Source organism: Artemia sp. Qi Xiang Cuo, chromosome 4 (assembly GCF_049724085.1).
Source record: "Artemia sp. Qi Xiang Cuo chromosome 4, ASM4972408v1, whole genome shotgun sequence".
Taxonomy (NCBI): Eukaryota; Metazoa; Arthropoda; class Branchiopoda; order Anostraca; family Artemiidae; genus Artemia; species Artemia sp. Qi Xiang Cuo.
The window spans coordinates 85,258,798-85,266,225 of NC_142797.1; the positions used below are offsets into that span (position 1 = coordinate 85,258,798).

General features: G+C 39.0%; 1 protein-coding gene across 1 annotated transcript in view; it reads right to left on the bottom strand.

Moving 5' to 3' along the window:
* LOC148953555 (phosphoinositide 3-kinase regulatory subunit 4-like) overlaps positions 1–7,428 on the bottom strand; it is a 28,518-nt gene that overhangs the window by 20,389 nt on the left and 701 nt on the right. The window lies entirely within an intron of this gene.

Here is a 7,428-nt window from a genome sequence, read left to right on the forward strand (position 1 = left end):
AAGTTAATTAATGTCCTTGCATTTCCAAAGAGAATTGTCACCGAGAAACAGTTAGATCACACATGATGTCATGATTGATTGATTGACACAAAAGGGGAATTAATTTGTTGTTCTAAAGAGAATTGATTCACGAAAGGGAAATTAATTTGGAGTTCTAACAAGAGAATTGATTCCGAGGCAGATGTTTTGATCTTAGCGCGCGAAAAGGTTTCCAAATAATTTGAAATGCATTAGCGCAGGGATGCCAAACAAAAGGAACATGCTGAAATTCCGTTTGGGGGGTAATTTTGGCGAAACTGTTTTAGCTATTTTATGGAACTATTTCGGCGAAAGAGTTAGAGACATTATAAAATATGATTTTTGAAGAGATTTTGGAAGAGGTTTTGAGTGTGGTCGTTATAATACACAAGTTCCATTTGAACAGTGTTGTGAGGTCCTCAACCCCAACCCCAAAGGGTTCCAATCCCCCGCCCACCACCCCGAAGGAAGCCCCCGGGCCGCAAAGGTCCCCCCACCTCCCAAAGGGCCCCCCGCCCCCCAAACGCCCTCCCCAGACCCCAAAAGGCCCTCCCCAGTCCCCAAAGCCCCATCGAGCTCCCAAAGGACCAACGGGGTCCCAAAGGGCCCCCAGACCCCAAAAAGGCCATACCCAAACCCCAAAGGCCCTCCCCGGTCCCCCAAGGACCCCCAGACCCCCCCCAACCCTCCCTGGGCCCCCCACGCCATCCCCCGGGCCCCCACCGGCCCCGCGAGCGCCCAAAGGCCCCCCGGGGGCCCACAGGCCCTGCCCCGGGCCCCCCATGTCCACCAGGCCCCCAACTGCCCCCCCCCCCCGGACCTCCAAAGGCCCACAGGGCTCCCAAAAGACCACCGGGCTCCCAAGGGCCCTCCCCCGGTCCACAAAGGTCCCCCGGGCTCCCAAAGACCACTCAATCCTCAAGGGCCTCCGGATCCCCAAACGCCCTCCCTGGGCCCCAAAGGTCCTCCCCCGGTCACCATACATGCACACAAAACTTACACACACACAAAAACTTACGCACACACACAAAAACTTAAACACACACACGAAAACTTACACACACATGAAAACTTACACACACACGCCAAAACTTACAAACACACACACAAACACACACATAAAAACTTACACACACACACACAAACACAAAAACTTACACATGCACACTAAAACTTACATGCACACAAAAACTTACATGCACACAAAAACTTACACACACACACACACACACACACAAAACTTACACACACACACACACACACACACACGAAAAAACAAACACACACAAAAAAACATAAACACACACGCAAAAACAAAAAAACAAACAAAAATAACAAACACACACACACAAACAAAAACTTACACATGAACACAAAAAAATGACACACACACACACACACACACACACACACACACACACACACACACACACACACACACACACACACACACACACACACACACACACACACACACACACACACACACACACACACACACACACACACACACACACACACACACACACACACACACACACACACACACACACACACACACACACACACACACACACACACACACACACACACACACACACACACACACACACACACACACACACACACACACACACACACACACACACACACACACACACACACACACACACACACACACACACACACACACACACACACACACACACACACACACACACACACACACACACACACACACACACACACACACACACACACACACACACACACACACACACACACACACACACACACACACACACACACACACACACACACACACACACACACACACACACACACACACACACACACACACACACACACACACACACACACACACACACACACACACACACACACACACACACACACACACACACACACACACACACACACACACACACACACACACACACACACACACACACACACACACACACACACACACACACACACACACACACACACACACACACACACACACACACACACACACACACACACACACACACACACACACACACACACACACACACACACACACACACACACACACACACACACACACACACACACACACACACACACACACACACACACACACACACACACACACACACACACACACACACACACACACACACACACACACACACACACACACACACACACACACACACACACACACACACACACACACACACACACACACACACACACACACACACACACACACACACACACACACACACACACACACACACACACACACACACACACACACACACACACACACACACACACACACACACACACACACACACACACACACACACACACACACACACACACACACACACACACACACACACACACACACACACACACACACACACACACACACACACACACACACACACACACACACACACACACACACACACACACACACACACACACACACACACACACACACACACACACACACACACACACACACACACACACACACACACACACACACACACACACACACACACACACACACACACACACACACACACACACACACACACACACACACACACACACACACACACACACACACACACACACACACACACACACACACACACACACACACACACACACACACACACACACACACACACACACACACACACACACACACACACACACACACACACACACACACACACACACACACACACACACACACACACACACACACACACACACACACACACACACACACACACACACACACACACACACACACACACACACACACACACACACACACACACACACACACACACACACACACACACACACACACACACACACACACACACACACACACACACACACACACACACACACACACACACACACACACACACACACACACACACACACACACACACACACACACACACACACACACACACACACACACACACACACACACACACACACACACACACACACACACACACACACACACACACACACACACACACACACACACACACACACACACACACACACACACACACACACACACACACACACACACACACACACACACACACACACACACACACACACACACACACACACACACACACACACACACACACACACACACACACACACACACACACACACACACACACACACACACACACACACACACACACACACTCATTCATTGAAATACAAGAGTTGGAATATTTCAGTAGTGTTTGATTGTGGTTTACCTTCCCACAGTTACATTTTCTTGATTTTTCAAATTTCATTTTGAATTTCTTTCGTTAAAATACAAGAGTTGGAAAATTTCAGTAGTGTTTGGTTGTGGTTTACCTTGTCACAGTTACATTTTCTTGATTTTTCAAAGTTCATTTTGAATTTTTTCGTTGAAAAGCAAGAGTTGGAATATTTCAGTAGTGTTTGGTTGTGGTTTACCTTGTCACAGTTACATTTTCTTGATTTTTCAAAGTTCATTTTGAATTTCTTTCGTTGAAATGCAAGAGTTGGAATATTTCAGTAGTGTTTGGCTGTGGTTTCCCTCTTCACAGTTACATTTTCTTGATTTTTCAAAGTTCATTTGAATTTCTTCGTTGAAATGCAAGAGTTGGAATATTTCAGTAGTGTTTGGTTGTGGTTTACCTTGTCACAGTTACATTTTCGTGATTTTTCAAAGTTCATTTTGAATTTCTTTCATTGAAATGCAAGAGTTGGAATATTTCAGTAGTGTTTGGTTGTGGTTTACCTTGTCAAGTTACATTTTCTTGATTTTTCAAAGTTCATTTTGAATTTTCTGTTGAAGTGCAAGAGTTGGAATATTTCAGTAGTGTTTGGTTGTGGTTTACCTGGTCACAGTTACATTTTCTTGATTTTTCAAAGTTTATTTTGAATTTCTTTCGTTGAAATGCAAGAGTTGGAATATTTCAGTAATGTTTGGTTGTGGTTTACCTTGTTACAGCTACATTTTCTTGATTTTTCAAAGTTCTTTTTGAATTTCTTTTGTTGAAGTGCAAGAGTTGGAATATTTCAGTAGTGTTTGGTTGTGGTTTACCTTGCTAAAGTTACATTCTCTTGATTTTTCAAAGTTCATTTTGAATTTCTTTCGTTGAAATATGTTTGATCGTGCTTTACCTTGACACAGTTAAATTTCTTGATTTTTGTTAGGTTAGGTTAGGTTAGGCTAGATCAAATTAGATTAGGTTTGGTTAGGTTAGGTTAGCCTACGTACGCGCGCGTATGTAGGCTAACCTAACCTAACCAAACCTAATCTAACTTGATCTAGTCTAACCTAACCTAACCTAACAAAAATCAAGAAATTTAACTGTGTCAAGGTAAAGCACGATCAAACATATTTCAACGAAAGAAATTCAAAATGAACTTTGAAAAATCAAGAGAATGTAACTGTAGCAAGGTAAACCACAACCAAACACTACTGAAATATTCCAACTCTTGCATTTCAACGAAAGAAATTCAAATGAACTTTTAAAAATCAAGAAAATGTAACTGTGACAAGGTAGACCATAACCAAACACTACTGAAATATTTCAGCTCTTGCATTTCAACGAAAGAAATTCAAAATGCACTTTGAAAAATCAAGAAAATGTAACTGTGACACGGTAAACCACAACCAAACACTACTGAAATATTCCAACTCTTGCATTTCAACGAAAGAAATTCAAATGAACTTTTAAAAATCAAGAAAATGTAACTGTGACAAGGTAGAACATAACCAAACACTACTGAAATATTTCAGCTCTTGCATTTCAACGAAAGAAATTCAAAATGCACTTTAAAAAATCAAGAAAATGTAACTGTGACACGGTAAACCACAACCAAACACTACTGAAATATTCCAACTCTTGCATTTCAACGAAAGAAATTCAAATGAACTTTGAAAAATCAAGATAATGTAACTCTGATTAGGTAAACCACAACCAAACACTACTGAAATATTCCGACTCTTGCATTTCAACGAAAGAAATTCAAAATGAACTTTGAAAAATCAAGAAAATGTAACTGTGACAAGGTAAACCACAACCAAACACTACTGAAATATTCCAACTCTTGAATTTCAACGAAATAAATTCAAAATGAACTTTGAAAAATCAATAAAAAGAAACTCTGACAATGTAAAAACAACCAAAACACTACTGAAATATTCCAACTCTTGCATTTCAACGAAACAAATTCAAAATGAACTTTGAAAAATCAAAAAAATGAAACTTTGATAAGATTAACCACAACCAAACACTACTGAAATATTCCAACTCTTGCATATCAACGAAAGAAATTCAAAATGAAATTTGAAAAATCAAGAAAATGTAACTGTGACAAGGTAAACCACAACCAAACTCTACTGAAATATTCCAACTCTTGCATTTCAACGAAAGAAATTCAAATGAACTTTGAAAAATCAAGAAAATGTAACTGTGACAAGGTAAACCACCACCAAACACTACTGAAATATTCCAACTCTTGCATTTCAACTAAAGAAATTCAAAAAGAACTTTGAAAAATCAAGAAAATATAGCTGTGACAAGGTAAACCACAACCAAACATTACTGAAATATTCCAACTCTTGCATTTCAACGAAAGAAATTCAAAATAAACTTTGAAAAATCAAGAAAATGTAACTGTGACCAGGTAAACCACAACCAAACACTACTGAAATATTCCAACTCTTGCATTTCAACGAAAGAAATTCAAATGAACTTTGAAAAATCAAGAAAATGTAACTCTGATTAGGTAAACCACAACCAAACACTACTGAAATATTCCGACTCTTGCATTTCAACGAAAGAAATTCAAAATGAACTTTGAAAAATCAAGAAAATGTAACTGTGACAAGGTAAACCACAACCAAACACTACTAAATATTCCAACTCTTGCATTTCAACGAAAGAAATTCAAAATGAACTTTGAAAAATAAAGAAAATGAAAATTTGAAAAGGTAAACCACAACAAAACACTACTGAAATTTTCCAACTCTTGCATTTCAACGAAACAAATTCAAAATGAACTTTGAAAAATCAAAAAAATGAAACTTTGATAAGATGAACCACAACCAAACACTACTGAAATATTCCAACTCTTGCATATCAACGAAAGAAATTAAAAATTAAATATGAAATATCAATAAAATGTAACTGTGACAAGGTAAACCACAACCTCAATCTCCTGAAATATTCCAACTCTTGCATTTCAACGAAAGAATTTCAAACGAACTTTGATAAATCATTAAAATGTAACTGTGACAAGGTAAACCACAACCAAACACTACTGAAATTTTCCAACTCTTGCATTTCAACGAAAGAAATTCAAAATGAAATTTGAAAAATCAAGAAAATGTAACTGTGACAAGTTAAACCACAATCAAACACAACTGAAATATTCCAACTCTTGCATTTCAATGAATGAAATTCAAAATGAACTTTGAAAAATCAAGAAAATGTAACTGTGACAAGGTAAACCATAACCAAACACTACTGAAATATTCCAACTCTTGCATTTCAATGAAATAAATTAAAAATAAATTTGAAAAATCAAGAAAATGTAACTGTGAAAATGTAAACCACAACCAAACACTACTAAAATATTCCAACTCGTGCATTTCAACGAAAGAAATTCAAAAAGAACTTTGAAAAATCAAGAAAATCTATCTGTGACAAGGTAAACCACAACCAAACATTACTGAAATATTCCAACTCTTGCATTTCAACGAAAGAAATTCAAAATAAACTTTGAAAAATCAAGAAAATGTAACTGTGACCCGGTAAACCACAACCAAACACTACTGAAATATTCCAACGCTTGCATTTCAACGAAAGAAATTCAAAATGAACTTTGAAAAATCAAGAAAATGTAACTGTGACAAGGTAAACCACAACCAAACACTACTGAAATATTCCAACTCTTGCATTTCAACGAATAAAATTCAAAATGAACTTTGAAAAAACACTAAAATGAAACTGTGACTAGTTAAACCACAACCAAACACTACTGAAATATTCCAACTCTTGCATTTCAAAGAACGAAATTCAAAATTAACTTTGAAAAATCACGAAAATGTAACTTTGACAAGGCAAACCACAACCAAACACAAATTAAATATTCCAACACTTGCATTTAAACTAAAGAAATTCAAATGAACTTTAAAAAATCAAGAAAATGTAAATGTGACAAGGAAAACCACGACCAAACACTACTGAAAAATTACAGATCTTGCATTTCAACGAAAGAAATTAAAAATGAACTTTTAAAAATCAAGAAAATGTAACTGTGACAAGGTAAACCACAACCAAACACTACAGAGAT